Source organism: Pelecanus crispus, chromosome 4, assembly GCF_030463565.1.
Source record: "Pelecanus crispus isolate bPelCri1 chromosome 4, bPelCri1.pri, whole genome shotgun sequence".
NCBI lineage: Eukaryota > Metazoa > Chordata > Aves > Pelecaniformes > Pelecanidae > Pelecanus > Pelecanus crispus.
The window spans coordinates 53,296,230-53,304,697 of NC_134646.1; positions in this window are offsets into that span (position 1 = coordinate 53,296,230).

Here is an 8,468-nt window from a genome sequence, read left to right on the forward strand (position 1 = left end):
GTAAAGATAAAAGGTCTTGTTTGTTGAAGCTCTAATGATAACAATACTCATTCTTCCCCTCTACTGACCTTATCCTTGTTAAATACAAACTTTCTCCCTTTCTCAGTTAGTACCCAGTCAGAAGACAGAAACAATAAGTTATGCTAGAGGTGCAAGCTGCTAAACAGGTTAGGTTTCTTGTGTGGAAATACACGGAAATTACTTTTAAGGAGCATCATTCTCAACCATGACAACATCTAGGCATTTTTTTTCCAAACCATCACCCTCTACCAAGTCCGCGAATGGACTGATAATTACTTGCGTGGATTTTAGCTGACATCCTCAAGGCCAGTTCTGAATCATTTACAACCATGTAGATCCATCAGGAATTGTTGTTAATGGCTAAATTATTTATTGCTTAATCATGGGAAAACATGCCTTCCACTTTAAAAAAAAAAAATAGAAGCTGTAATTGCTTCATAATCTGCTGAATACAGAGACTCCATTTCTACTTGACTTCTAAAAGCTAGCCTTCCTCAGTCATACCTTCCCCACAGTATCAGGGCAGGATACCTCCACAGAAAAGCTGAGTGTGAGGCTAGCCTGGCGTTGGTGTTCTGCTTCAATCGCTTTCTGGTAGACTCCTGCCAGGTTAATGATGCACTGTACTGGGCTGATCTAGGAATTTGTGTCACTCCTGGAGCTGGAACCACTGTCTGGGGTATCACTATATGTAAATCATTCCCAAGTGGCTTTATTAATTATTAATAAAAGACAGTTCAGCAGGTCAAAGCAAAAAAAACCCCAAACCAACAAACCAAAATCAATCACCCCCCCCAAAAACAAACAAGAAAGCAAACCTTGACGACTACTGTCAACTACTTTCTAAATGTGACTGTAGAACTGAAGATTATGCAGGCCATACAAATGTGGTCATAACAGGGGCATGGGCGCAAATTTAAACAGGGGAACTGGAATTCTGTGTTTCCACAAAGGTAGCACAAGCTTAAGAAAGTAGTTTAATTTCAAATTTGCATTCCTGTAAAGATATTAATTCCCCATAATCACAGTTCTTCCTATAGCATCTATAAAACACCTATAAAATATTTTATGGACATTTTATATACTTGCACTGTTTGCATTTGTATGTACACACATTTCAAAACCTTTTGCACTGTGCAGAATTAACACAGAGCTGTCCAGGACATGTTGTCATATTCACAGAGCAAGACAAACAATTCTTGGTATTAAATAGACACACACGGCCAGACTGAAGCCAACAGCAAAATTCCAAATTATATCATTGGGTCAGGACTTGATTCAAAATAAGGACTTTGAATTAGGAAAGAGGAAGAAGCAGACAGTAATGACAGAATGGACTAACCTTTCCTCTCCCAAGAATACAAAACCACAACACACAAGGATTGTTCAGACTTTTCCACAATAAATATTTTAGGGGTGTCACCTTTTTTTCTGGATCTTTTTTCAGTACCCACTGCAATCTCTAGCCCTTTTTCAATTTATTCACTGTACAATTAAGAAGAAAAAACCCCACCACTCTTATTATTTCACAGTAGAGCACCATCATTACATCTTACATGGATTTACTTCCCAAACAAAATAGAAATGTAACTATGCAAATTATTTCTCTAGTCTAAGTTTGTCTCCAAGTGCCATAACATACATTGCAATCACCATATTTAACTACTTTATCTAACATACAGCATAAAACAACCCAGTGAATGTACCATAAGGTTTCTAGAGTTTGCAAAAATCCACTTCCAGTACATCTCACTGAAATCTCGAAAATGAGCAGTTACTTATTCATCCATATAACCGCAGCATCTCCAAAATTTTCTTTGGTACCATTTTAACTCTGAGGCACCAGCTCCTCTGGGATTGCCTCTTAAGAATTGGATCTTCCTTTTATGGAAAATGCCAGAAACAAGATTACAGTAAGTCAGATTTAGTATCAACCAGATCCCTCTGTGCTTTCTGCCTCTCTTCATTTTTATTCTGGACCTTATTATGGTACAGATTTGTTACAGACACTAAAAGGTCAAATCCTTCAGGGTCTGCATAAATCGGTTCAAAATTTCATCCTCATTCTTTAAATTGACAGTAGAAACTCTACCGACATCCATGGGGCTGGAAAGTCACTTGCAAGTGCACTTTCTGGTTCCTTCGGAGCTATCACCTGGCTGCGATAACAATGCATCCCTGGTAGCACTGGTAAATTTATGGATCATTACAAAGACAGATACGAGCTGCCCTGCTGTGGTTCATTTGACTTTCTAAAACTTAATCCTGGGAACAGGAGCACACAGCAGCTACACTGCTAAAGGCATTCAAACCTAGAACTGTCCCTGGCTCCCAGCCAAGAGGCAAGGAGTACACTGGCTGGTGAAACAAAATAGCTTGCATCTTTCCCACCTAGATCTAGAGCACTGTGGGGTAGACCAGTATGTCCCCACTACGTAGTGTTTAGTTCACAGGTCCTATGGACACTCAGACACAGTTTTTTGTGTGTTTTCAGTCATGCACACTCGAAACTACAAGACAACCATGTTGCCACCCAGTGGAGTGGCATTTTTGTAGACTGAGCTGAAAGGTGTATTTGTGTGCCGCAGGGTGTGTGACACAGCACAGAGCGGTGCTCATGAAGGTATGGGGTCTGGTGGGGTACCAGTGAAGGACGCCAGATCTGAGGTACTTTGGATAAGACTGAGCATACAGACTGCTGTCTGGAGGCAGCTACCTGCAATACCATACCCAGCTTCTCTCGGAGGAAGTTCTTGTTTCTCTCCAGAAAAGAGCTGTGGTATGTCCACTTTGTGTAGTCCACTTTGGCTCCCAGTTTGTTTCCAGTTACAAATCCAACCGTGTTTTGACCAACAACATTACTTTATAGCTTAGGTTCTGGCTTTAGAGACTTCTTTTCTGCTCCTCAGCAATTATATCACACTTGGATTATCTAAAGTGCCTCATCCAACAGTTCTCTGACTTGCATACCCCAGGGACCTTTGCAACACATTCTTTCCATAAAGAAGTTTATCAGAAATTCTCTTCTTGCCATGAAACAGCTGACCACATTAGAAGGAATGCAGTGAAAGAGAAAACTATTTTATTTATTTTATTTTCCTATAGAAGGGTCCTTTAAGACTTTCCCTTATAGTGTCAAAAGAGTATGAACATATTTTCATAGAGTATGCAGAAATTCATGCTCAGGGAATTTTAAATTTAAAAGAAAAAATAATCCCCATTAATTTGTGCAACTCTTGCACAGACTGAAACAAAATACTGCAGAAGCCCAAATGACTTATTAAAAGCTGCTCTGCTGTTGACTCTGACCTGTCTCACAGATACAGCCTCGCAGCTACAGGCCCAAAAGCTGTGGAGTTTTACATAACTAGAGGTGCTAACTTTGCAAAAGTATATCCATGTGCTTGCCCATATAACTACCCATACTGCACAGAAGTTAAACATGAACAAAAGTGCTTGCAGGACCGGGGCCTTAGTGAACCATTGCAATCCCTCAACGGTGCTCTGCACAGTGTGTGCTGCTTTGCCTTGGAAGTCAGGACTTTGCAGCCAACTGTAACAAATGTAACTTTTGACATGCACAAGAAAAAAACCATGACATGGTTTGTACAGTTTGTGCAGCTCTGATGGGATTTGAGAAGATGTACTAGTATTTATAAACGGATTCATCAAGTGCCAGCAAGAATCTTTTCTATGTCAAAATAAATAAATTAATTAGCATTTTAGTGGTTCTGAGATGTGCTTCTGAGAATAAAAATCCAGGTTACCACAAAAAAATGAAATTAGTGCAATCTATGTGCTAATCTACATAAGATGATCATAAACATGTAAAAGAAACAGAATCTTTATAAAGCTCGACAGTAATGTAGGCTATCTCTCTAATGTTATGACAGGATCGTTTCTGAAGAGAATAAATTACAATCAACATTTTTTAAAGGCTTCCTATTTATTAAAATATAAACATATTTATTTTAGATTGCTTCTCATGGTTTAAGCAGATTGCTGAAACTAGTTCCTATAGAATGTTGTACAGATGAAAATAAAATTATCACCAATTCTCTCAACTTTTCTTTAATAATCCTCTTTCCCTTTGTACTTAGAAAGAAAAATACTTCAAATCCTGACCTTCTTAAGAGAAATGTAATACAACCTATTAAAAATAAACATATACTATTAGACTAATAAAGGCATGAAGAATAAATCTGCTAACCTGCATTTCATATGTAACAAGAAGAGCCACAAACTCCTACTAGTTATTTTGACCCAGGAATGAGTCATTTAACCTAATATTAAGCATGTCCCAAGCAGCTACTAGCTATCATTGGTTGAATTCCAAATATTCCCAAGGGTCTAAAGAAAATGTTTGTAGTGCTGACTCATAATACCATCCCCAAGCCTAAAATCAGAGTTTTGGAGAAGCCTTGGAGAAGGAATGTAACTATTTAAAGCCATACTCTCTAGAAAAAAAAAAATCCACACATACTTTTTTTTCCCAAATCCACACCTTGAATACAGGATAAATATAAATAGGAAATTTAGATAGAAAAGTTTGTAATGTATACAAAGAAGAGCCAAGAAAATCAAAGTTAAAACTAACACTTGATCTGTAATTGAAAATAAACTGCAATGCCATGTCTTGCCAAGACTGAAATGAAGTGGTCTCACATCTCCCCGGAGACCTGGGAAAGGAGCATCAGATGTGGCTCCACACTGCGGCTTGAGAAGGAGCATGAGGAAGGCACCACAGGCCAGTTGAGGCGTGAGCGCACTTCTTCATCAGAGGCATGAAGTTACAGTCTTTCAATAAGACCAAGGAGAAAGATCTACAAGAAAACAAAATGTTAAGATATTGTGCATTTTTTGAGATGTAAGCTATTGGACATCTTATTCTGCTTTTCCATAAGGTTGATGGAACTTACAACATCTCAAACTGAAGCAAACTTTAAAAAAGAAAAAAAGTATTCAATTTCTGACAACAGTCCATGTTTGAGCGAAATGTGTGGTAACATACTACTGACCATGCATTTTTTTTTTGTAATGGCAACTTAGGTGGGTAAATAGGCACATTTCATAGTATTATCCTAGCCTATGTAAATGCAACTGCTATTTTAAAATACTTAAATCTCAAAACTTGAAAAAAAAAAACTTACCAAGCTTTTTACCCAAATAATGGGGCTCTGAGTTATTTATTATTAAGAGTTATATCATTATGTACCAAGACAGTAGGTTTTTAGTTGTTTTGAACGTTTCCTTTATAGTTTTTTAAGGTTGCCACATTCTAGTTATCACTTTCTTCATTACCTGAATTAACCAACTGAAAATTTATTTCCCAGTCCTATAATATAGGACTGTCATCCTTCAACTTACTCTTTTTCCCCCCAACCAAATAATTTCTTCTGAGTTTACTTGGATTTTTCATCGTTGCAGGAATATTTGGGGGGGGGGGGGGGGGGGGTTGATTTTTTGTTTTGTTTTGTTTTTCTTTATGTGTGTGTGGGGGGTCCTGTATCAAAAAAGGGAAATCTTTCCAGTTACCATCTTTAATGAACATTCAGTTTTCCTATAAAAAACAATTTTGTCTGGAAAATTTCTATTGACTCCATTTCTACTTCATTCCTGAGGTATGTCATTAACAATCATTTTCCATGCCAGAAAACGCCTACAAAAATTATATGAAGGTTGCTGGTTTTATTTACTCTTTTTTAAGCTGTTTTTAATCAGTAACAGGGCTTTACCTCTCACCCCATGGTTACTAAGTTTCCATGACAGCCTTTTGTGTAAGACATAAGCAAAAGCCTCTTACAAGCTTACATCAGATCAATTCCATCTATTCTGTCCTCTTCAAAACCAGACAAAACAACAAAAAAAACCCCTGACAAACTAGTAGGGAAGTATTTACAAATACAATGCTAGATTTTTTTTTTTCTGTGCTAATAGGAAAGATATGAGTAATGACTTCAGGATCAAAATTAAATCACAACCCTTTTCCCTGCTGAAAATTGTATTGCTTTGCACAAAAGCTGGTGATTCTCTAAAAGAGACTTAGCCACTGATTTTAAACTGATTAGAGCCCTTTCACATGCCTAAACTCCTGAGGTGGCTTCTAAAATTTCGACAAAGTCTACATATTTTTGGAATGGCTTTGGCTGTGTGCTCCTGTGTGCTTCCACAGGGGAACCACAAAGGGAACAGCTCAACAGCCCAAAAGGTAGCCTAATTTCATGGCATAAGAATGGAAATTAAGCAAAGAACTAATGATTCACCTCATTTCTCTCCTCCGTTCCCAGCCTCAGCTGGTATCAGTGTCAGGGATTCTTGCTGCGCTGACATTGCCCAGTCCCATCCCTAGGTCACAGCACCTCTTGGCCCATTTGACCAGTGCATCATACACTAATAGGCTCCAGTTGGTCTTTTTGTTTAAAAACAAACAGTGCAATTAATTCTCTGTATTGATTTATTGAAAGTTGTTTAAAATAACTCAATTTTATATAAAAAAGTGGACTTTTCCCCTTTTTTCTATGGGGGCCAAGGAAGGGAGAACAGAGAGTGGAGAGAGAAAGGATGAATGTAGCTAACTTAAGACTAAAAGAAATCATGGATGATATTGGAAATAGTGTCGCTTACAAACGTGTCATGGAGCGAGGGAAAGGAAGGAATTCCTATTACACATCTTACTTGTTTCTATATGACTTCTTATGGCACATGGAAAAGATGCCATCTTAAAGGAGTTACAAAAAAAAAACAACTAGGTCACCTAATCAAGGTGTCACAACTTTCTCAGAATGGAATGTCTAAAATGAAGTAGGTATTAATTATCTGCCAATTATAACAGTTTTTAAAAGCCAAGTTTGCTTTTTCTTGCTTACAGAAATCCAAGAATTAGATTCACACATTGTTTATATTCCTTATTTCATTTATTTTAAATCAAAGGTGGTAAGAATTAATTTAAGAGATTCTTAAATAAAGGTTTTGACAAATCTCCTTTGCAACCAAATACTGCTCTGAAATAATGGCAAAGTATTTAAAGTGGGATCCATTGCTGGGTCTGTACTGGACTTTAAATATTAAATCAGAGAAGTATTTTGCTTCCATTCTGTGTGAAAATGGAACTGTGATGTGCCCAACACTACTGGCAGACACCACTCACACCAGACAGAACCAGTGTGCTAAATGCACTACTGTGATTTATTTTAGGCTTATAGATCGGAACAATACAAAACAACATAAAGAGGAATAGTTAATTCACACAATATAAATAAGCTCCATCTGCAAGGCTTAATCCTAGAAGTGTTAAACAGCATTCTGTGTTCTGAAGTTAGTGGTGTTAAGACCACCCCGCTTTCCTTGGGGGTACTTTCTGCACCCTGCAGTATCAAACACAACTTCTTTCAAATATGAAATCCCCAAAACAATAAACCACTGCAAAGTCACTATAGCAACCTTGTTACAGAGCATTGCCCTTTGACATTAAATGTAGACGCTCCAGACAGACATTCTGAATATACACTGTCCATGTCAAGATCATATAAATCCTAACATCTAACATTATTTACAACTGAGGCAACTAATACCAGAGATTTCCCTTTTCATTCTTGGCTTTAAATAGCACCACTACATTTAATGCATTGGGAACAGAGCTTGAAGAACATTATAACCTTCAACTGCATAATTTTCTGAAAAGGTTTTCAATTTCTCAGTATTTTTTAAGCAAGTCAATAAACAGCTTGACCATGTGTAGCATCTCATGGGTAAAACACGACCAAGACTTCAAAACACAGCAAAAACCAACACTGACCTCGCTAGTCACACACTGGGATCTTGATCACAGATTTCCAAGTGGCTGAGCAACAGCTATGGGAAGTGGCCCTATGTTAGCATAACCATGCGCTGTGGCTTTCCAAAGAGCTTACGCTTGCACGGCTGAAGTGCTCCATTTTGACACATAATAGACAGCAAGGCTCTCTTCAGCATCTTCTGAAGATACATAGAAAACCCTTTGTGAACGTCCCTTAAGAAAGAAGTATTCTTTTGTATCTTAATCAAATCACAGCTATGCATGACAGTTGCATAACCATGACAAAGGCTGCTGCTTCACAGATCTGTGCAGATCTGACCTAATGCATCAAGCTTGAAATGCTGGCAAGTGTGCCTGAAGAAACCAGATCTTCTCTTGGTATAGATCCAGAACAAGTTTATCAATAGCAGGAGAGTCATTTCAGCAGAGCATAAAAAAGAAGTAAGACAGCACAACCATAGGATTATAAAGTGATGAATATTCTGAAAATAATAAATGACATATGGAATAACAGAAACATCCCAGACAAAGCCCAACTTGTGCATGTGCATGTGTGTATCTCTAGCCCCAGCCAGACAGCATGATGGTTCTTTACTTGCAACTTTATCTTCAATATAAATTGTCTGGAGGTTATTGGGAAAGCTAGCAGCTT